This window comes from Lygodium microphyllum, chromosome 7, assembly GCF_053477565.2.
Source record: "Lygodium microphyllum isolate KBCC chromosome 7, Lygodium_microphyllum_v1.1.10, whole genome shotgun sequence".
NCBI lineage: Eukaryota > Viridiplantae > Streptophyta > Polypodiopsida > Schizaeales > Lygodiaceae > Lygodium > Lygodium microphyllum.
In genome coordinates this window covers 21282499-21307435 of record NC_141141.1, presented here as the reverse complement: position 1 = coordinate 21307435, position 24937 = coordinate 21282499, and the positions used below count along the sequence as shown (strand labels likewise).

Here is a 24937-nt window from a genome sequence, read left to right as displayed (position 1 = left end):
TGCGGGCCTCGAGATCCAATCCCGACTCACGTTAGTCTCTTGTGTAGGGCCCGGAAGGCGAGGGATTTACGGCCAGAGCCCCCTTTGGCACCCAAGCGTCCTCCTGCTCCAAGTAGAACTCAACGGAGAGACCTCTCGCGGCGGGTTCGGTCCACGTTCCCGGCGCGGCTAACAACCCCCTTGGTTAGGGTCAGGCAGGCAGTCGGGGGTAACTGAAGCTGCCTCTCCCTTCAGGCTTCAACCTAAAGTATTTAGATATATTTTCGTCCTTTAGTTCATTGAGCAAACAATGCAAACAGTGCTTTCCAAACTGTTACAAGCACAATCAATTTCCAATGGTCGTTTAGCTGGCAAACTGTTAAGGAGTGACTCCTTTTCTCCGAATGCAACCCGCATTCGATCCGGAATCAATTGCAACTTGGCAAGATTCCTATCATTCTTGGGTTAGGGTCATACCCTACCAATACTTTAGGTCTTGTTGTGGTAGATTCCAGTGACCATGTCGCTTTAGTTTATTGTTTGGTCATTTGCTTCAAGGCAAATACCTAACTTTCCTTTTCCTTGGCAATTATTCCCCAAGAAAAGTGAGTAACAGGATGATTACTCATCCTCTTGTAAGTTAAATTCTTTCAATAACTTGCCAACCTCATTTCGAGAGATGACAAAACTCTCTTGTGGACAAATCCCAAGTCTATACGATGTTGCAACCTTTTTGCACATGCGTTGCATCATTCCATGGGATCATTCCACCCATTGAATGGCGTCCTCCGGCCACGGAATTACCTCTAGCAGAGTAGCAGGGTTTAGGGTATCCTCCAACCCATTCCTAATTATGTTGGCCCATGGTCCTAGAAATTTGCAACTCCGTCGGAGTTTCATCATTAGAACGAATGATCCTTAGGATAAAACCTTAGATCATTTTATGCATGAACATCCAATTGAATCGACATTTCGTGAACGTGTGTAAGATCTTTGGGTTTGCAGGTTTTGTCTTGGCAACTAGTGTAAAACTAGGTCGAATTCTTATTGCACTAAACCCTAGTTAGCACTTGGGATACTTATCATATCGACTGAACCATGCCCATATGAATCCCTTGTGGTTTAGGTGACTTAGACAACTCAATATACTTGTCTTGCGACAGGGATGAACCTTTCCTAAAGGTAATAAACTAGATCTAATGGAGAACAATAGTTACAACTACACCAATACGTGTAAACATGCGATTTACTGCTTCTACGCATCACATGGTTCACAATAACCCTATCTTTCCTTGGTAAGGTAAAAATGCCTGATAATCTGGACACTAACTTTCCTAGGTCCTACTAGGACTTACATCAAATAATCATGCCACTTGCGAGTCCATAGATCATTTTCGTGCCCTTCTATTCCTTTTCGAATAACATCTTATGGGTGTTAACTTTTCCTCATGAATCATTACAAGGAAGATTCATCTAAAAATGGGACATGCCATTAATCTTTCCATGCCTAGTAAAAAGGTGTACCTCAATAATTTCAACCTTGTAATGAGGCAACAGTTGTCCTAGGCTCGTCACTTTTGAATACACAAAAGGAAACTTACTAATAAGGTCCTGCAAATGCATAGGCACCTTATGCTCTTTTCATTAACTCCATTGAACGTACCGACGATCAATTTTCATATCTTAAGCTATTTCTAATAAATGTTCAAATAGCCAACTCATTTTTCCAATTGCATTTAACTTGACTAGTTGCATTTGACATGCATGAGTGCTTCCTAATCCATGAAGTTTATCATGATTAACTCAATACTTCTGTGTGGAATCCAAATAGATCAAACCTGGACTTGTGGGCTCCGGGAAATATCCACGTAAATACCAGGAGAAGATCCTTCCGCAGGCGCGTCTTGTGACTTTTTAGGGCCCATCATGACATAATTACGGACTTCTAGGTTGCCTTTTCCCTTACGCAATCGGTGAATTTGCTCGCCCTGGTACGCAGCCTCAAGATCTTGTTCTTTTCCCCCTGGTACGCAGGAGATCCCCTTCGAATTGTGGATCCTTGGGAATACCAGCTTGCGGAATTTGGCCTTATGGAAGGCCTTGCGGGGTTGGAGCTTGGTTTGTGGAAATGGGCTCTTGCAAATTGGCCTTGCAAGAATGGAGACTTTAGAGTTCTTCTTCTCCTTCCCTAAAATCCAAGGACCGGCCTTGTAAGTGATTAGTGGGAGGGGCCTTTATGGGCTTCCTCTCTTATTCTTCAAAATCCCGGCCCATGGATGACCGGTGGGAAGGGGTTTTGTAGCCTCCTCTTCCTCAAAGTCCCGGGATGGACTTATTGGGTGATTGGTGAGAAGGCTCGTAGCTTTCTTCCCTTCAAAGTCTCGGGGGGGGGGGGGGGTATGAATGGACTAGTGGGAAGGGGGGGCTTAAGAAGCCCCCTTAGAAGCTTCCTAGAGAAGCTTCTAAGAAGCTTCTCTCAGCAGGTGGCCACGTTGGGGGGGGTCCCAATGATCATGGGAGGAAAAAGGGCGTGGTCTAGGCGAGGACGGCGGCGGCCTGGTGGTTCCATGCGAGGTGGCGGCTCCCTGTCGGCGGCTCCCCAGCGGCCAGCGACCTTCCCGCACAGCGTCCTCTCCTCTACGGCGACCTCCCTCCACAAGGCGACCTTCCCTCCCCTTCACACAGCCCGTCCCCTCCTTCTCACAGCCTGACCACCTCCCTTCATGTCCGGTTCCTCCTTCACGTCCGGCCTCCTCTCTTCACCCCTTCCTTCACGGCATTCCTCCACACGACAGCCTTCTGCCGCAATCTTTCCTATTCCCCCCTCTCCAAAGGGGGTGTTTATATAGGCATGGGGGGAAAAGAGGGCCTCCACACACGTGGAGGACTCCTCCTCATGCAATCTGACCTTCTCCTTCCTTGGCCATTCCTCCCCACACTCCCTCTCCTCCAGCCATGCATCGGCTGGGGGAAGGGATAATAATAAAAAAAAATTTGCCTTGATTTATCCAAATTGCCCCTTCAAAAAGGGTGTTCCCTTGCGGCTTTTACGGTCTCCAATCTCGGCCTCTAATTCTCAACGTGGAGACCTCATTTTGAACGTGCATGGTGTGGATTAGGTTACAAATAATTATGAAGTAGGGAATACCCTTGCACAGGGTTTACACGGTGTGCGGGAAGGCAATATTTACGGTACGTAGTGTGCGGAAATATTACATTCTCTCCCCCTTAGAAGAATCGAGATGTCCTCATCTCGAGATAAACTGGGGATATTGAAGATTGAGAGAGCTTTGTTCCATCCAGGTAGCACCCTCCTTAGGATAATCTTTCCATTGGACGAGACATTCTCTCAAGGTTCTGGATCTCAGTTGTCTCACCCTAGCATCTCAAATCTTGTCCGTCCTTAGTTCAAGGACTCCTTGACTAGGCATTACAATTTTGTTGGTCATCAAGTACATGATCAGGGCTAGGTACATACTTCATTCTTCAATAGACTGTTATGGAATACATTATGAACCTTTAGGTTTTTAGGGAGTTGCAGTCTATAAACATTAGGTCTTAAGCACTTGAGGATCTTATATGGTCCACAATACCTTGGACTTAGCTTCCTGCAATCTCCTAAGGATAGAGAACTCTTCTTTGGGCATACGTGAATGAAGACCATGTCTCCTTCCTCAAATATTCTATCTTGACACTTCAATTTCGTGTATGCCTTCTGTCTATCCTTCGCAGCTTTGATGTCCCGATAGAGTGAAATCATAAGCTTCGCACAATATCCTCTATTTAAATAACTGGCTTGCTCGTATACATAGCCTTGTTCTATAGTAAATAAGTCCATTGTCAACAGAAAATTCATGATACTTGGCCTGTAACTTCAAATTCTGATCCTTGGTAGATATTTCTTTTATCATTGCTTGGTAGGCCAAGTCATGGCATGCTTCCTCTCTAGCCAATTCGAGTATAGGGTTGCTTGGCATAGATACCTTTGTAGCCAGAGATCTGGCCGTTGATAGATTTTGCAAGATTAATGAATTAAGGAATGCCTTGCGATTGAATGCATCAACAACTACATTCTTCTTTCCAGGTCGGTACTTGATCTTAAAATCATATTCCTCCAATACTTCAATCCGTCGACGTGGCCTCATGTTGAGCTCGTTCTGGGTAAAAATCCATTTGAGGCTCTTATGATCGGTTACTAGAGTAAACTTGTTACCCAACAGGTAGTGTCTCCAAAGCTTTAGAGCATGGATGGCAGCTAATAACTCCAGATCATGCGTGGCATAATTCTTTTCGTGACTCTTCAATTTCCTTGAAGAATATGCTACTGGATGACCTTCCTGCATAAGAACACACCCCAAGGCAAGAATGCTGGCATCAGTTACTACCTCGAACTCCTTATTGAGATCCGGAAGTTTCAGAATAGGTGCTGATACCAAACATTGCTTCAATTGGTCGAAGCTATTTTGTTCGGGGGTAGACCATGTAATAGAAGTCTGCTTCTTTAATAAGTCGGTAAGAGGTGCTGCAATCAAAGCATAGTTTTTTATAAAGATCCTATACCATCCTGTCAAGCCCAGAAAACTACGTATCTCTTTGACAGATACTGGTATTGGCCATTCAAGCACATCTCTGACTTTGACTGGATCTACTAATATTCCTTCTGATGATACTATGAATCCTAGGTATTCAATCTGACGTTTGAAGAATGCACACTTCTTCATTTTTGCATACAGCTTATGAGACCTCATTGTCTCCAAAACAATCCGTAGTTGAGGTTCATGATCTTCTTCCTATTTAGAATAGACTAAAGTGTCGTCAAAGAAGACAAGCACGAAGTCATCAAGATATGGTCAAAAAAAATATCCTGCATTAATCTATTGAAGGTGGCAGGTGCATTTGTAAGCCCGAATGACATAACCAAGAATTTGAAGTGCCCATATCTTGTATTGAAGGCTGTTTTTGGAATATCCTCATCCTTGATCCTGATTTGATAGTAACCTGACCCGAGATCAATTTTGGAAAAGATCTTTGCACCTTGAAGGCGATCGAGAAGCTCATCTATTCTAGGAATAGGATACTTGTTCTTGACCGGTAATCAATACATAGTCGAAGTGTCCCATCTTTCTTTTTCTGGAATAGGACTGGAGCTCCCCATGGTGAATTGCTAGGCCGGATGTAGCCTTGGTTTAACAATTGCTTGAGTTGTTCCTTCACTCAATTGCTTCCGATATAGACATTCTATAGGTTCTCTTTACAATTGGCACAGCTCCTATTACTGGTTTGATCTCATGATCTACTTCTCTTTGAAGCGGCGTTTTGTTAACTCTTCAGAAATTACGTCCCCATATTCCTTTAGCCAAGTGACCAAATCACTTTTATCAATATTCATAGTCAAGACAATCGTTGATTAAAAAGTTTTATTCCATTCATATCAACAAAGCCCTTTCAAGGTACAATTATTTCTTGGGGCGATGGAACAAGTTAATACATTAATTCGAGGAGAATAAGATGTTGTTGCATTCAGCTACAGGAACTGAGTAGTAGTACGGATTGGGGTCATCGATCTTCAGGATTCGGTAGTTCATTGGAAGATTAGGGCATCTTTTCCTTTGATATCCCTTCTTCACATGACGTCCCAAAACCTTGATTCGGTCGGCAAGGATTCTTTGAATCACTTCCCCGTACACATACTTATTCTGGTTAACCCTTCGACCTCCAACCTGTAGGGTCGCGTTTGCGTGAGCCTCAATAAAGACGAACAGACGATCTTCAAATCCTCCATCCACTTGATTCTCTTCAAGTTAATTTGAAGGTACGCAGGTTGATAGGCAGTTATGTAATAGATCCCTGAAACACCCATCCATCTCCATTCCACGTACACAGGTGATGGATTGTAAATGCGGTCTAGGATGTTCATCATTTCAATTCTCTGCCTATAATGCGGAGAATGCATTGCAGTCATGAACATGATCCGGAACACCAAAAACTTGTTCCACGCCTCGTAATTCTGCAAGACAGTATTGAAGATGAGAAAATGTTTGGACAGGAACAATTTCTTTACTTCATCTTTCAATGAAATTTTTATGAAAACAATTCCATTGTAAGTCGGCTCTGATACCAACTGTAACGTGTCCACTAGAATCATCCCGGACACGTCTTAGCAGTCCATCGGGAAGGATGTCTAGAAGGCTCCGCCCGGCACTCCCATGGAATGTTACGGGACTTGTGATCTAGGTCTTCCCGCGTCTGCCACGTAGCGGAAGTATCCTGGCCGTTCCCACTTAGGATCGACCTGAATTTGGGTTTTTCCTGTTTGGTCATTAGCTAGCAACAACTAGCGTCAGACCCGAGCGAACTACTTTACGTAGAAACGCCAGGTCCGAAGCGGATTCACGCTGCACTTGGTTCAAGGAGAATGGGAAACGAGAGGGATGCAAGGCTCAACCTCTCTGCCATAAGGCATAGTCCCATTCTGTTCCCCTAAAACAGCGTGAATCGGGTAATAATTAATTCTAAGTCATCGTTCTCGTTACTTGTTTCGGAGATGACGATCATCCTCTGTTCGTCGAAGACTTTGAGAAAAGTTCTCGGCTAACCGGGACCACCCATCCATAGGACACACCCATGGTCCATCCTCCGCACTTTCCTCGGTTTGTTTTAGTTATGTAATTACCTACCACATTAATTTGACATATAACAACCAGCTTTCTTGATTAGCCCTGTTAAGCACTGGTTCCTTCACGTAATCTTATCACAGGACATAAAGAAAACAATGTCAAACAACTCCTTTATTATCATTTTAACCTTTTATCTTTGAAATACAAGGAGTTCCCGCCTGTAGGCGTATTCATAATCCACCCGAAGGCTATCCAGTAATCCACCAGGGATCACTAATCCAAGTTTCCGCCCGTAGACTAGTATGCGGGCCTCGAGATCCAATCCCGAGTCACGTTAGTCTCTTGTGCAAGGCCTGGAAGGCGAGGGATTTACGGCCAGAGCCCCCTCTGGCACCCAAGCGTCCTCCTGCTCCAAGTAGAACTCAACGGAGAGACCTCTCGCGGCGGGTTTGGTCCACGTTCCCGGCGCGGCTAACAACCCCCTTGGTTAGGGTCAGGCAGGCAGTCGGGGGTAACTGAAGCTGCCTCTCCCTTCAGGCTTCAACTTGAAGTATTTAGATATATTTTCGTCCTTTAGTTCATTGAGCAAACAATGCAAACAGTGCTTTCCAAACTGTTACAAGCACAATCAATTTCCAATGGTCGTTTAGCTGGCAAACTGTTAAGGAGTGACTCCTTTTCTCCGAATGCAATCCGCATTCGATCCGGAATCAATTGCAACTTGGCAAGATTCCTATCATTCTTGGGTTAGGGTCATACCCTACCAATACTTTAGGTCTTGTTGTGGTAGATTCCAGCGACCATGTCGCTTTAGTTTATTGTTTGGTCATTTGCTTCAAGGCAAATACCTAACTTTCCTTTTCCTTGGCAATTATTCCCCAAGAAAAGTGAGTAACAGGATGATTACTCATCCTCTTGTAAGTTAAATTCTTTCAATAACTTGCCAACCTCATTTCGAGAGATGACAAAACTCTCTTGTGGACAAATCCCAAGTCTATACGATGTTGCAACCTTTTTGCACATGCGTTGCATCATTCCACGGGATCATTCCACCCATTGAATGGCGTCCTCCGGCCACGGAATTACCTCTAGCCGAGTAGCAGGGTTTAGGGTATCCTCCAACCCATTCCTAATTATGTTGGCCCATGGTCCTAGAAATTTGCAACTCCGTCGGAATTTCATCATTAGAACGAATGATCCTTAGGATAAAACCTTAGATCATTTTATGCATGAACATCCAATTGAATCGACATTTCGTGAACGTGTGTAAGATCTTTGGGTTTGCGGGTTTTGTCTTGGCAACCAGTGTAAAACTAGGTCGAATTCTTATTGCACTAAACCCTAGTTAGCACTTGGGATACTTATCATATCGACTGAACCATGCCCATATGAATCCCTTGTGGTTTAGGTGACTTAGATAACTCAATATACTTGTCTTGCGACAAGGATGAACCTTTCCTAAAGGTAATAAACTAGATCTAATGGAGAACAATAGTTACAACTACACCAATACGTGTAAACATACGATTTACTGCTTCTACGCATCACATGGTTCACAATAACCCTATCTTTCCTTGGTAAGGTAAAAATGCCTGATAATCTGGACACTAACTTTCCTAGGTCCTACTAGGACTTACATCAAATAATCATGCCACTTGCGAGTCCATAGATCATTTTCGTGCCCTTCTATTCCTTTTCGAATAACATCTTATGGGTGTTAACTTTTCCTCATGAATCATTACAAGGAAGATTCATCTAAAAATGGGACATGCCATTAATCTTTCCATGCCTAGTAAAAAGGTGTACCTCAATAATTTCAACCTTGTAATGAGGCAACAGTTGTCCTAGGCTCGTCACTTTTGAATACACAAAAGGAAACTTACTAATAAGGTCCTGCAAATGCATAGGCACCTTATGCTCTTTTCATTAACTCCATTGAACGTACCGACGATCAATTTTCATATCTTAAGCTATTTCTAATAAATGTTCAAATAGCCAATTCATTTTTCCAATTGCATTTAACTTGACTAGTTGCATTTGACATGCATGAGTGCTTCCTAATCCATGAAGTTTATCATGATTAACTCAATACTTCTGTGTGGAATCCAAATAGATGAAACCTGGACTTGTGGGCTCCGGGAAATATCCACGTAAATACCAGGAGAAGATCCTTCCGCAGGCGCGTCTTGTGACTTTTTAGGGCCCATCATGACATAATTACGGACTTCCAGGTTGCCTTTTCCCTTACGCAATCGGTGAATTTGCTTGCCCTGGTACGCAGCCTCAAGATCTTGTTCTTTTCCCCCTGGTACGCAGGAGATCCCCTTCGAATTGTGGATCCTTGGGAATACCAGCTTGCGGAATTTGGCCTTATGGAAGGCCTTGCGGGGTTGGAGCTTGGTTTGTGGAAATGGGCTCTTGCAAATTGGCCTTGCAAGAATGGAGACTTTAGAGTTCTTCTTCTCCTTCCCTAAAATCCAAGGACCGGCCTTGTAAGTGATTAGTGGGAGGGGCCTTTATGGGCTTCCTCTCTTATTCTTCAAAATCCCGGCCCATGGATGACCGGTGGGAAGGGGTTTTGTAGCCTCCTCTTCCTCAAAGTCCCGGGATGGACTTATTGGGTGATTGGTGAGAAGGCTCGTAGCTTTCTTCCCTTCAAAGTCTCGGGGGGGGGGGGGGGGGGGGGGTATGAATGGACTAGTGGGAAGGGGGGGCTTAAGAAGCCCCCTTAGAAGCTTCCTAGAGAAGCTTCTAAGAAGCTTCTCTCAGCAGGTGGCCACGTTGGGGGGGGTCCCAATGATCATGGGAGGAAAAAGGGCGTGGTCTAGGCGAGGACGGCGGCGGCCTGGTGGTTCCATGCGAGGTGGCGGCTCCCTGTCGGCGGCTCCCCAGCGGCCAGCGACCTTCCCGCACAGCGTCCTCTCCTCTACGGCGACCTCCCTCCACAAGGCGACCTTCCCTCCCCTTCACACAGCCCGTCCCCTCCTTCTCACAGCCTGACCACCTCCCTTCACGTCCGGTTCCTCCTTCACGTCCGGCCTCCTCTCTTCACCCCTTCCTTCATGGCATTCCTCCACACGACAGCCTTCTGCCGCAATCTTTCCTATTCCCCCCTCTCCAAAGGGGGTGTTTATATAGGCATGGGGGGAAAAGAGGGCCTCCACACACGTGGAGGACTCCTCCTCATGCAATCTGACCTTCTCCTTCCTTGGCCATTCCTCCCCACACTCCCTCTCCTCCAGCCATGCATCGACTGGGGGAAGGGATAATAATAAAAAAAAATTTGCCTTGATTTATCCAAATTGCCCCTTCAAAAAGGGTGTTCCCTTGCGGCTTTTACGGTCTCCAATCTCGGCCTCTAATTCTCAACGTGGAGACCTCATTTTGAACGTGCATGGTGTGGATTAGGTTACAAATAATTATGAAGTAGGGAATACCCTTGCACAGGGTTTACACGGCGTGCGGGAAGGCAATATTTACGGTACGCAGTGTGCGGAAATATTACAGTACAACAGGACCTTTAAACAAACTATTGGCCACATCTCGTTCAAATTAGCTATGAAGAGGAGTGTGTATTACCCCTTGAGATCAAGTTACCTACAACCATTCTCTTGGGGATAAAGATGCGCTTTTTGAATGCTTTATGATCTTAGTATATCTCAATGAGATTAAAATTTAGAGTTTATTACATTAGGAGTTGGCAAAATGTTGTATAAAACAACTTCATGATGTGAAAGCAAAGAAGTATACTTTAAAAAAGGACAACCAACCTTGTACTATGATATGTGGAGGAAACATTTTCCTAGAAAATTAGAGTCTAAATGGGATGTTCCCCACAGAATAGTTAGAATAGCTAAAAATAAGTCCACCATATTATTAGCAAATTTACACAGGTGGAATTTAAGAATAAGGCCAATCTTAACAAGTTTAAGCCTTATTATCTATAAGGATACTAATGAGATGAATGCCCTTGTAGGTCTATGCCACATTGATTTGAAACCTGCAAGAGAGATCAAACTAGTTGATATGGGGTGCCTAATCCCCTACTTGGAGCACCCATACCTAGAACAAATACATTATTTGGAAAGGCTAGTTTGGTGGAGTAAAGGATATAAGGTGATTAAGCAAGAAGACAAATGTGAGAGGTGCCCCTAGATACCAAAAATGAAGTAAAAAATGAAGCATTTGTAGTAAAAATAAAGAGGCACCGGAGTTTTTTGAGTGAAATTGAGTAGCCCAGAATGTGTTTGAAGCACCCATTTGTCAATTAGAGTTTGTTAGATAACCCATTAAAAGAGACACACCTATGGCATTACAAATCAATTACTTGATCTAGAAGCTAGAAATAACTTCTAGGAGGCCAATTCAGTAGAAAATGACGCCACAAATGCACTTGTGCTTTCAGATCTCATATCCGAGTCTATTCAGGCCTTCGATTTTAATCAAATCACTTGTTGATAGTGCAAACAGGAGAATAATGAACCACATATTTATTAAGAAATGATTAAAGAGCCTAGTAAAGCTTATAAACCTGAAAAAATCCACGACAAGGGAGTCACACTTTTTTCGGTATCCCTTTTCATCAAAATTTGGAAATTTGAACTGATCAAATCATGTGAAATAGCCTTGGCTATGAGATCCCACTATTATTCACCTCTAATTATCATAGAAAGTATTGGATATGATGCACTCTTTGAAGAGATCAGTTTTTAGTATTTCTCTCTCCTCTTTCTCTCTCGTCATCATAATGGGTATTCGTGCAGGCTAAGAGGATGAGGAAAAATGGGTATCAAATAATGTGGTACAATGCACGAAATGGTGCAAAGGATCATGAATGTTAGCTGTTAATGTCTCTGTGGAGCATATGTGGATTGTGCAAGCGACTCCAAAATCATAAAAAATAAGCACTTTTATAGAATATTTCCCAGTAACTTGAATTTAAAAAAATTTAATTCTATTTATATTTTCATCGTGGAATTAGGGTATATGTGGGTTGAAAATTTGATATGCAAGTAATACATATTGCATTCAAGTGCTACAATTCTAAAATTTTAAATTTATTGGTTATTATAATGCAAAATTTAATTATTCAAGTCATGTAAAACCTATAAAATGAAAAAATATGATGATAACTGATAAAATTGATGAAAATAATCATATATATGGGGTAAAATGACACATACCTCTTGCCATGGCTATGTTTCTCTCTTTTATGATAAAAATTTGCATAAATATCAATAATTATGCCGTAATAATTAAGAAAAATAATAAAAAAGTTGCAAAAAGTTGAAAAAAATAGATTTGAGCCTAGAAAAATAGAAAACATTAGGGAAAAATTAATAAATGTATAGTGAATAGTAAGAAATGGGGTCTAGTCTCAGTCTGTACTCGCTTTTATATTGAAGTGGTCCAGTAAGGGTAGTTTCTATGAAAAATGATACAAAATATTAAAATCGATATATGCAACACAAACATGAAATGGATGCTGAAATTCTATATATTTTCAATGAAGAACCAAACTTTTGTGTGTTGTAGTAAGGCATTTAGGGATTTAGTGAATATTTAAAGGAGTGGAAGCATGGATCACCCAGTTCCATTTCTTCAATGCTGCACTACATTAGAATAAATCATGAAAAGAATGGTTTCACATGTCACATTAGTAGGTGAATTGGATAGTCGGCCTCTAACAACACCCACGAAAACACCACAAGATAAAGACCGAGGATTTTCCCTCAACAAAACCCACGAGACATCACCACTGAACAAATGATCAAATATTCCTAATCACAACTATGAGACTATTCTACTCATCAAATGGAGTCACGAAACAATCTGTCCCTGATTACATTAGGCTGACGTTGTCAGCCCTAGGGTTCCAAGTTCCATCTTTTTAGCATAAGATTCTTAGGGACAACCCTAGATCACTTCTTAAGTATGTTCCGCTGTCCCTACATTCGGTGAATGTGGGCAAGTATTTAGGGTATAGGAGTTTCAGTTTTAGCAATACGTGTGACTAGGTCACGTATTAAATCCTAGTGAGTTCTTTGGAATTGAATTAACTCTTTCTAAAACGAGTACTCCACGGGTTTTGGTGTTTAGGTTTATGCCAATTTGTTTAATTTTTGAAGATAATTACATTATCACTTCCATAAACACATGACTCGTTGTCTACGCGTAAATTGATTTTCAACCCTAACTTATCGATTAAAATCAAGCATAGGTTAGGTTATAACCTAATTCCAACTAATCATCTTATAACTTGCGAACAAGATTCTCGCTAAACAAGTAACCTTTTACTAGTAATTATGCAGTTGAAAAATGATAATTGACTAAAGTTATGCAATGTAAGAATCATTTCATGCCTTGTAATTCCCTATGGGTTATTAGCACTTCCCATGATGACTTATTGTGAAGAATATATGGCCTAATAATGTGACATGCAATTTTATACTTCCATGCCTAAACGGAGTGCACTATCTTAATTCCGTTTTTGTAAATATGGACTAACTGCATATTAATTTTCTAAAGCATTTAAGACGAAAAACGCATCCTATTTCCAACAATCATCTACGCCCAATTGAATTATAACGACGTGAAAATTAGGAAGAAAAACCTGGACTTGTGGTGAGATGTCCAAGTGGATGCTAGGAGACGATCCTCCTGCGGTTGCACCTTGGGCTTTCTTAGGAGGCATCGCGAATGCAGCCTTTCCGTCGTGGATGCAGCTTTGCGAATTCCCTTTTTGAAATACCACTGTCCTTTATGAGTCTTCTGTTCTTTCCTTTCGTAGAAGCTCTTTGAAGGGATACTTGTGGAGGAGGGGAGAAAATACAAAAAAAAGGTTCAAAACTGGGAAGGGGGTGTTTCAAAATCCTCCACGAATAAGGCCCATTAAAGCCATGGGAAAGGCTTAATGGCCTTTTAAAGACTCACAAGAAAGGGATATCAAAGGTGTAGAAACCCTTACGAGGGCTTTTGAATGGGGAAAGAAGGTGTCAAAAGACCCTTAACACTCTCTTTTCTTTTACGTGTGGGGGGGAAAAAAAACAAGGTATGAGAGAGCTAAAAGGGGTATTTTTGCATGGGAAAAAAAAACACTTAAGGGGGCCCTTAGGGGGTTTTAAGATCCAGGAAGAAAAAGGGCTTTAAGGTAAAATATTTTGGGGGAAAAAGGGGCTTATAGAGCTCCAAGGGGGAAATTTGAGGGGGGAGGGGGGGGGGGGGGGGCAAAGGGCCTAAGGGAGCCCTTAGATGAAATTTTCAAGGGGGGGGGGATAGTCTTACATGGGAATTGGTACCTTTGCCTAAAGGTAAGAATGCAATTGGCTATAAGTGGATTTATAAGGTGAAGCACAATGCAGATGGTTCTGTGAACAGATACAAGGCAAGATTAGTAGTCAAGGGGTATGCACAAACATATGGCATTGATTATGAAGAAACATTCAGTCCGGTTGCAAGGATGGCAACCGTAAGAGCAGTCATTGCTATGGATGCATCAAAGGAATGGTCTTTACATCAGATGGATGTAAAGAATGCCTTCTTGCATGGTGATTTGCAAGAAGAGGTCTATATGGAGCAGCCACCAAGTTATGTCCATGCTGTTCATCTTGAGTTTGTTTGCAGGTTGAAGAAAGCCTTGTATGGCTTGAAGCAAGCACTAGAGCATGGTCTGACAAGATAGGACAGTATCTTGTCACTATTGGCTTTCAGATTTCCAAGGCAGATTTCTCACTTTATGTGAGAAAAACAGAGAAATGTATTATGCTGCTTGTCATTTATGTTGATGATTTGATTATCACAGGTGACAGTGATGAAGATATCCTTCATGTGAAAATACTATTGAAGCAGAAGTTTGAGATGAAGGATTTGGGAGAGCTGCATTATTTCTTGGGCATTGAGGTGATTAGATCACCAAGTGGGATATGGCTCTTACAGAGACAGTATGGATTGGACATGCTGTCCAAATATGGGATGACAGGCTGTAAGCCGATTTCAGTTCTTTTGGAGCAGAATGTGAAGCTGAGTGCAGATGCAGGTGAGCTTCTGGAAGACCCTACTATGTACAGACGCATAGTAGGAAGTTTGATTTATATGACTATTACCAGGCTAGATTTGAGCTATGTTGTTGGATTGGTAAGTCAGTTTATGCAGGCTCCAAGGAAATCGCATTTGGATGTGGCTAGACGCATACTCAGGTATGTGAAGTCCACATTGCAGTATGGACTATTTTATGAGACTGGGGTTCAGATATAGTTGCATGGATACACTGATGCTGATTGGGCTGGTAGTATTTCTGATAGACGATCTACCAGTGGGTATGTGTTCTCTTTTGGAAGTGCTGCAGTCACTTGGAGCAGCAAGAAACAGCCTACAGTTGCCTTGTCGAGCACAGAGGCTGAGTACAGGGGTGCAGCAATGGCTGCATGTGAGGTAGCTTGGTTGCATAAGCTACTTTATGATATGCATCAGTCTACAGATGGGCCATTTGTCATTTATTGTGACAACATGAGTAGTATACACTTGGCAAATAACCCAGTCTATCATGCTAGAACAAAGCACATTGAGGTGCATTATCACTATGTGCGGGAGAGGGTTTTACTAGGTCTTATTGATCTAGTTTATGTCAGCATAGAGGATCAGGTAGCTGACATATTCACGAAGGCATTGGGCGCAGAGAAGCTGCGCAAGTTCAGAGACCTGCTTAGTGTGCAAGAATTGGGATTGAGCTCGAGGGGGAGTGTTGAGATATCGAGCTCCACTCGTGATATGCCAGGGTGACCGTTGTGCATTTATGTCACCGACTTGTCAGTTTTGCAGATGCGGTTGGTACACCACCCATGAATAATAGCTACATGATAGCTATCCTTATCTAATCTAGTTCGTGGCTCAGTTAGTATGCCACCTTAGTTAGTTGAGTTTGGTTTGAGACCCATATATAGGGTTCTTCTATTTTCTTTGTACTAGACTTCTTTTTGGCTTACACAACTAAGTAGAGGAAAACTGTTTTTAGCCTCCACCTTTGTGTGTATTCCCCCATTGTGCAAGCAAGAAAGCTACAAGTGAGACTCCTTCCTTCTCTCCCACAATCTTGCCAGATGCTAGGAGACGATCCTCCTGTGGCTGCGCCTTGGGCTTTCTTAGGAGGCATCGCGAATGCAGTCTTTCTGCCGTGGATGTAGCTTTGCGAATTCTGTTTTTGAAATACCACCGTCCTTTATGAGTCTTCTGTTCTTTCCTTTCGTAGAAGCTCTTTGAAGGGATACTTGTGGAGGAGGGGAGAAACTTAAAAAAAAAAGGTTCAAAATCAGGAAGGGGGTGTTTCAAAATCCTCCGTGAATAAGGCTCATTAAAGCCATGGGAAAGGCTTAATGGCCTTTTAAAGACTCACAAGAAAGGGATATCAAAGGTGTAGAAACCCTTACAAGGGCTTTTGAATGGGGAAAGAAGGTGTCAAAAGACCCTTAACACTCTCTTTTATTTTACATGTGGGGGGAAAAAAAAAGGTATGAGAGAGCTAAAAGGGGTATTTTTGCATGGGAAAAAAAAGCCCTGAGGGTGCCCTTAGGGGGTTTTAAGATCCGAGAAGAAAAATGGCTTTAAGGTAAAATATTTTGGGGGAAAAGGGGGCTTATAGAGGTCCAAGGGGGAAATTTGAGGGGCGGGGGGAGGGGGGGTAGTCTTAAGGCCACAGGAGGGGGGGATTAGGAAGCCCCCCTTGGAAGCTTCCAAGGGCTTCCAAAAGGCTTACAAAGGCCACATGGGGGGAGGATAACTTCCCAGTTGTTTATGATGGCCAGGAGGTGGCCGCGGCGAACTAGTGCGACAGTTCTGAGCGGCCCCTTCTCTCCCAGCCCAGCTCGTCAATGGCGCAGAGTGGTAGAGATCAAACTCCTCCTTTATGACGGCGTACGGCTGTGATGACGCCACAAAGTTAGAGCTCATGGCTCTTCCTCTCCCTTCTAGGGCTTCCTGGCAGCAGCCATGCCTTCAATCACTCCCTCCCTCACGAATTGAATAGAGAGATTCACTCTCTCCCTCTCCACAGTATGACGGCGTCTCCTTTAGACCTTCATGGTATTGCCTCAGCCGTTTTCCCCCTTCCTGCACACCCACCTTGGTTTAAATAGGGGAGGGGATAAGATCCTCCCTTCCCCACGCGTCAAGCCGCATGATCCATAGTCTAGGCAAGCTCCAGCAAGGAGCTTGCCTACACATGCTCTTCCCCTCTTCCTCCAGCTCGATAGTTGGCTGGAGGAGAGGGGAATTAATTAAAAAATTTGCCTTTATCTAATTAAAAAAATTATCCCTATGACTTATCCTACCCTAAGAGGGGTTTCATATGCAAATTGCATATTATCATTTCAGAGTTGTTACATCCTTACCAATTCTTTGCTTGTCAGGAGCAATAAAAGATGATGGGTAGGCTCTTAGTGTCTCAATAGAGACCATTAGTTTGCATGTTTCCAAGAGTGGATAGGACTATCCTCCAAATGGGCTAAGTTTTGCATTGGTGGTTGTTTACAATTGGGATTAATCTATGGTGGTCCAATGTTCATGCATTAAGATATTTGAGTCATCTCCCTCATCAATTAGCACATCAAGGGTGTATGCCTTTTGGGTGGTTATAGTTATTTGCAGGTAGGTTGGTGCTAATGCTTCCTAATTCTCCTCATCTAGTTAAGTGATGGTTGCAACCTTCACATTTGTCAATGGATCGATCATCAAAGGTTTATAAAGTGGATGTGATGAAGGGCAATACCTTTTGATGTGACTTCCATTGAAAAATCCTATACCCTTCTTCTCTAGGGTTTTGAGTTCCACATTTCCTATCCTATTGATGTTGCAAACCTTGAAAGGTCCCAATCCCCTGAATTTCTGTTTCTGCTTGTGTCCGTTGATAGAGTATAGCAAGACTAGGTCTCCATGGCCAAAGTCTTGTTGTTTGACATGTTTGTCAAACCAACTATTGCATCATGTCTTTTCACAAATTAGAGCATGAGTTGCAATGAGACAAGTCTCAGATAGATGTTCTTGTTAATAAACACGGACCTAGAACTAGATCCACTATGGTGGACAAAAGTCAAGCACACAATACATTATTAGAATAAGGAATTGTAACTCAAGTGAATTAGGTTCCAAGATAGATTAGCTTGGACTCATAAACACAATCTTGAGTGACTCAATTGATAGTACCATTTCATTGAAATTAGTGTCAAGTACATGCCTTTATAGATTTTTGGATAGTACCACTTTTCCTCTCTGTGCTTATGGGATTTAGGACCTCTCTTTCTAGAGCATACATCTTTGTCTATCTCTTATACAAAGCCTCTTATGGGTAGCCTCTTCTAGGCATACATCCAACCTCTATGGGCATACATGCAAGCATAATTTGCTACTTTCAACACCCCCCCTCAAATAATGAGTCTCTACCCTTGCTGGCTTTTGCCCACCTGCATGTAAACATGGACTAGGAGACTAGCTCTTTGGCAGCCTAGTCAAGTTGAGGCTTGAAACTTCACATCTTGGTAGGGTTTTTACATCCACTATGGGAAGTAGATCCATTCAGGGAATTCGAGATCCTCTATGGGAAGTTTTTAAAAAATATTTTGTTAGTTTGTAGCAGCGGAGTATGTTATCTTCTTCATTTCCTTCATGGTTCTTTGGCATTCTTTGATCTTCTTCTTGGTCTTTTGCTCCAATGTTTGATCTTCTGGCATTTTGGTCTTCATGGTGTAAGATTTCTTTGTCTTCAGTTGTGCTCTTTATCCCTTTTGTTGATGCATGCTTTCTTTGCCATACATAGGATTGGAATTTGGCTTAGCATGGATGTTGCAATGTTTTTGGCATACAAGATGAACATATTTCTCTTTGGATATCTCTCGAATTCGGAGTACATGACTTGACATGGCATGGTATAAGCAAATCATTTTGATTTTTGGATATGGAAAGGTCTTACCTAATAGCAGTGTCTAATCCTGAAAAAATGCTTTGGAGAAATTGAGAAGCACACAATGCTAGTGTTTAAAAAAACACTTGATGGCAAATATAAGGAAGTGGGGGAGATCACCTTAATCTCAATAAGGTTTGGAGAGGTAGAGTGTGAAAGGGTTTTAGTGAAGTGGTTTGTACCTTAGTGATAAGGTTCTTTACCCTTTGATCTATTGGAGAGAATATCGAGATGCTTCAGACCGCACTTTCGAATATCAATTTGCAAGTTGTGGAGATTGAACTAGAGCAGCAGAAATTAAAAACTTCTACTCTCTTGCAGGTGGCGAGTTTCTTTCTCTTCCTCTCTGGCCCTTCTCTAAACCCTAAGCTAGCTATGTGAGTCTCTAATTTGATGGACTTAGTATCACCCACAACTCTCTCTCTTTTCTTCTACAATAGTACTCCTGAGCCAAGAGTAGCTGCTGCTTAGCCTTCAGGGTGTACAGAGCTCAACCCTTTCGAGAGTGCACCAGATGGAGTTCACCTGATGCTCCAATAGCTGATCATGCCACTCTAGGATACTATCAACTCCTCTCCCTTAATCTTTCATGTGCGTTGCTGAAATCATGGAGGTGTCTTCACGCCCAGGTCTGAGTTTGATCATGCAAGGATCCCATACTTCTCGAGGCCTCATAGAAGGCAAGAGGCCAATAAGTGCGACAGCTGCCATGAATTGTTGTAGAAGATCCAGACTTTCACTCCTCTAATGAAGAAGAAGATGATGATGATTATGATTATGATGGGACTCATTTGGCCTACTACCAAAGCCTCTCGAATTATAGCTACCCTTTTGAAGTAAACCAAATTGCAGAATGTCTCTCCCTGTAGCCTAATCATCCCTCTCTTGCATCACAAACCTAAGGCAAATCATAGGATTTACTGGGGCATGATCTTCAATGCTTTCAAGGTATTTCTCGTTGGATTTTTAGGGGCCTGATCTTGATTCACTGTAATCTAGAGGAGCTCAAGGGATTCTAGTTCCAAATATTGAACCAGAGCTTTGATTCTCACCTCTAAATATTCTTTGACATGTAATAACTTGTGTCCACTAGCTATCTAGCTTAGTCACGGCTCTAATACCATGTTAGTAAAAAAAGACCTAGAACTAGATCGGCTATGGTGGATGCAAGTCAAGCACATGATACATTATCAAAATAAGGAATTGTAACTCAAGTGAATTAGGTTCCAAGATAGATTATCTTGGACTCATAAACACAATCTTGAGTGACTCAATTGATAGTACCATTTCATAGAAATTAGTGTCAAGTACATGCCTTTATAGCTATTGGGATAGTACCAACTTTCCTCTCTGTGCTTATGGGATTTAGGACCTCTCTTTCTAGAACATACATCTTTGTCTATCTCTCATACAAAACCTCTTATGGGCAGCCTCTTCTAGGCATACATCTAGCCTCTACGGGGCGTACATGTAAGCATCATTTGCTATTTTCAACAATTCTAGCTCCACTAACTATTGTCTATCCTTCTTGGCCCTCCCATCTCTCTTGGGTTGCTATTCTCAAGCTTGGAACAAAGACTTCTACTAGTAGAATAGCTTCACTTTCATAGGTCAACCTAAATGGAGTTTGCCTTATGGCTATTTTGTAGGCCATCCTATATGCCCACAAAGTTTCCATGAACTTTTTGTCTAGTCATTGTGTGAGGTAGAAACTACTTTTATTAGGACACTCACCAATGTTTATGGATTCGACTTGACTGTTGGCTTGACTATAATATGGTGAGGACTTTCTGTGGATTATCAAGAAGGTGGATAATAAGTGAACGATCAATTCATTGATGAAGTGTGTGCCTTGGTCAGTAACCAACTCTATGGGGCAACCAAACTGTGAGATTACTTGCTCCCAAAGGAATTTGGTCATGGTCCTATCATCATTTTTATGAGTTGCTTGAGCTTCCGCCCACTTGGTGAGGTAGTCTATGGCAACAATGATGCACTTGGCTTGTGAGTATTATGCTACAAGGTTGATTGGACCAATGAAGTCGATTCCCCAATTTTTAAATGTCTGGCCGATGATCAACGGAGTCAACTCCATTTTGTCTTTACGAATAGAAACCTTGGTCCATTGGCACTCATCACATTACTTCACAAACTTAGCTGCATCGCAAAATAGCATTGGCCCACCACAATTGAGACTGGAGCACTTTGCATGCTGTGGTGTCTCCACTGAAATGTCCTCCAACAATCTTGCCATGTGCTTCTTTGAGCACATTATACATTTTGTATTCATAGTCACATCTCCTTAAGAGTCCATCCTATCCTAATCGATGCAATTGACCTGTTATGATAGGGTTGGATTTTTAAATCAATCTCTTTAACCTATCTTTTCTTACGAGTTGTTCTGGCAATCCATTCTTTAGGATGTGGACTATGTCATCCACTCAATATGGTGTGAGTTCTACTCTAAACAAACCTCATTCACTAGACATTCTAAAGAGATGTGCATCTAGTAGGTCATCACTAATTCCCTGTCTAGCAGCTTCTCCTATGGATATGAGGGATATGTGATCTACCATATAGTGTTGTTTTCCCTTGCGCATAACCACATATAATTAAAATTCCAAAACCAGAAGTAACCATTAAGTAATGCATCCTATTGCACAGGGTTTATTCACAAGATAAAGTAATGCTTGATAATCACAAAGAAGGTAAAGGGTGTTGCTACTAGAAGATAGAATCTAAACTTCTTTACAGTGAATACCATGGCCAAACCTTTCCTCTCTGTTGTGAAGTAGTTCATTTTCATATCAATGAGTTGTCTGCTAGCAAACTGAGTGGATAGTCTAGGTTATGTTCACCATGTTGGCACAACACTACCCCCACACCAAACTTTGAAACATCAATGTGTACATGAAAGGTAACATACCGATTTGGGGCTCTTAAGATAGGAGCTAAAGTTAGAGCCCATTTAAGCATTTTGTAGGATTGTTGACATTCTTCAATCCACTCGAATACTATTAATAGCTTGTACAAAGGTCTAGCAATCAATGTATAGTTCACCACAAACCGTTGGAAGTATCATGTGTGGCCTAAGGACCCCCTTGAAGTTGGTCAGAGGGGAAAGGTCTATAACCACCTTAACTTTTAAGGAATCAATGGCTATCCATCCCTCAACACAATGTGCCCTAAAATAACCATGCTTCACCCATAAATGGCACCTTAAGGGGTTTAGTGAGAGACTATATTGCCAACACCATTCAAAGGCTATTTACAGTTTTTCCAAGTGCTCTTTCCAGTCAAGCAATGACTATACCCTTGAAGATGGTACACATGAGGCACTGGAAGGTGGCAAGTGCATTGATAAGTCCAAATGGGATGACTACCTAGGCAAACACACCCCATTTGGTGGTGGATGCCATCTTGTGCTACCTATCGTTCAGATGGACTTACACTTAGTGGTCATTCTCTATGTACATGGGTCGAGGCTTGTCCTCCTCTCTTACCAAGTTGATCTCCTTAACTTTGGTTGGTCCTTTGATGGGTTCACTTTCTTTCCCTTTTTGTTTAGCTCCTACTAATACCACTATTCAACCACCCTTCTTGAACTTTGTGAAGTGTTTGGGCAGATCCTAGGGTTTCTCCTGTCGCTCAGCTTCTGCAAACTTTGACTATTTCTTTCCCTTCTCCTTTAGCCTATACCTTAGGTGGACTAAGAGGTCCTCCTTGGTGTGTTTGGTCCCAGGTGGTCGGGGCATTTTGGGGTCACTATTAGAGCTCACCTCTGACATGGTGTTGCGCGAGTGGTGATCAAGAGCAAGCCTCACTCACAACCTGATAATGAGATGTTAATGAGTACTGGTGTTGAGAATTATTGACTTTGTCAGATACATAACACACAAAAAAAAAAATTTCGATAAACTCCACATGAACGACACACGGAACCAAGGAACACACAATGCCTCTCGTAGCTCAAACAACTACAAACCCAAATCTAGGTAGAGCATCACACACTTCCAAAATGTTCAAAAGCACACACAAACTTCGAAAACAAAATTTAATAATACTAAATTCTCATATCTTGATACAAACTTAAAAAGCACGTCAAGAGCACACTCTCGCATGCGACCCTCCACTCTCCTCACAAGATACAGTAAGTTTACTTGGGGTAGGGCCAGGCAAGGCCTCTCATACCTCCTTTATATAAATTTCCTCATATTGAATCCTTTTTTTTTTTTGTAGGAAGCTTTAAGTATGTATTAAAAGGAAAATTTACAAGATATATAGTAGTTCAGGCTCCATTACAGGGGAGCAACCTGGATCAAAATAGACCATATCTTTGTCATTGAGCAAGTCCAAAAAAGAATGAGCTAGCTTTTCTTCTATTTTCCTAAACTTAGTTCTATTACTAGCAGTCCCTAGAGAAGGTGTCTTCTCTTCATTCTTCATGATTCTATTCTGCAGCCTTTTTTTTAATTTCTACAATCATGACTGCCACCTCCATCTCTTGATCTTCTTTCTTGATGTCTTTCTTGATGTCTTCACATTGTTGAATGATCTTCTTTGCCTCATTTTCATCCTGCAAAAACAAATCAGACTTAAAACCCTGGAGAGGATCAACAAATTGCTTTTCAAATACCATTTTATACCTGCATATCCATATGTTCCATAAATAGAGACTTCTCAGCCAATTCCAGACAGGGGGGTACACCATAAATTTCCCCTAACAATAATTCTTTCCAAGTGATCTTAGTGGGGTGCCACTTCAAGATTAACACCTACAGTAAACAAAATATGTTAATATTCTGAGAGAAATTAAGAAACAAATGAGGGATAGATTCTACTTGGATACCACACCTTTGGCATATTCCATTTTCTATGCCAACTTTCAGAGCCCTCTCATTGGTCCAGTGGCCTTTCACCGTGATCAACCACATCAGACAAGAAATTTTAGGTTGAATAGAGGCATACCACAGGTTATTGAATCTGTAGTTCCATTGATCTACATTCCAATTAATATGCCATCTAGCATTAAGTTTGTAGCACAATTGAGCATTGTTTATCTTAAGATTAGGCAGTGGAAGTAGTGACTTGTCTCCTTGCAAACACACCCCTCTGTGGTTGAATTGTTGGTTGAGATTTATTCCTTTTGCTCTATGTTGGTCCCATAACATTTTCCTTCCCCTTAAAAAATCAATTTCATGTTGTTTGAGGTTAAACAGTTCACCCATCTTTTCCTCTTGAATCCAATTTTTGTCTTTATAGTCCCATATGTCACCCCAAGTTTTAATCCCCTTTTTATATAGTTTATAGGCCAGATTGGCCTCTTGGTCTTATATTGCTCCATGAAAGAAGCTGAACCAGATAGAATCTCTGGAGCCCCTCAGCCTGATATTCGCTTCTTTGAGGAGAGCTCTGCTGACCTCCAAAAGCTACTTGGTTGTCAGACCTCTCAGCTTCTTTGAGGCTCTCCCTTTGGAGGTAGGGGCTGCCTCCACTGCTTCTTCCCAGTGGGTCCGAAGAGCCTCCCATGTTGATTGGTCCATTTCCTAGGGCCCATTCGCCTCCTCCACCTCCGAAACCTCCACTTTGACTCCTTCCCCAGACGCCATGGTGATTTTGTTGAGCTGATAAACCATTGAATAATGGGTTGCCAATGACGTTCCCAAAAGATTCGTTTAGTGGCCCCGCCATGCCCCCATAGAGTTGATTGTTGTTCCACGCCCAGAATGCTTCTGGGTTTACATCGACGTGCTGCATATTGATATCTCGGTCCATCGCTCTATTTGCGATAGAGTTTCACAGGAGAGAGGAGACTCGAGGTAGAATACGCGCAGCGCAAGCATCCAGAAGAGACCGCAGCGCTTCAATGCGCAGCGCAGCCCAGACGCATAGAGAGAGAGACAGACGCACACTCCCTCGGACGTTATCTCTCTCGGACGTTTCTCTCTGCACTCGGACGTTCTCTCGGGCCAGTGTGCACTCGGACAGAAAACGTTTCTCAACACTCGGACCTCATATTGAATCTTGCTTTCTAAAAACCTAAGGATTTTTGAGTTTGAGCTTTTCGACAAGCTAAAAACCTAAGTCGTTTCTTCAAAGGTAAAAAGGCCTCAAAGGTTTCTCATGTAGTAACGTTTACCCTTTAAGGCTTTAAGCATTTATAAACGCTTTTCGTCCTGTGTTTAACTGTCAAGTCCTGTAATAATCGCCATCACGCTCGCAATGCCGTGGACTTGCCGCCGCCACATTGCGTGTCTTTTAGCCACCTGCCTTGTGATTATCAAGCTCAACTGTCGTATCACGCTGCCACCACACAGCATATACGCCGCCAAATTGCCAATCAGGCCGTGCATAAGCTCAACGAAATGCGATCTTTGCGTATCTTCACGACCGC

The 24937-nt window shown here is 42.3% G+C and overlaps 1 long non-coding RNA gene across 1 annotated transcript; it reads right to left on the bottom strand.

The window, feature by feature from the left end:
- Positions 1–22792: 22792 nt before the first annotated feature.
- On the bottom strand, positions 22793–24656 carry LOC148033256 (uncharacterized). The gene is made up of 3 exons (XR_015691452.1): positions 23398–24656; positions 23190–23318; positions 22793–23119 (listed from the first exon to the last, which is right to left on the bottom strand). It is a non-coding gene; the product is annotated as an uncharacterized LOC148033256 (long non-coding RNA).
- Positions 24657–24937: the final 281 nt, after the last annotated feature.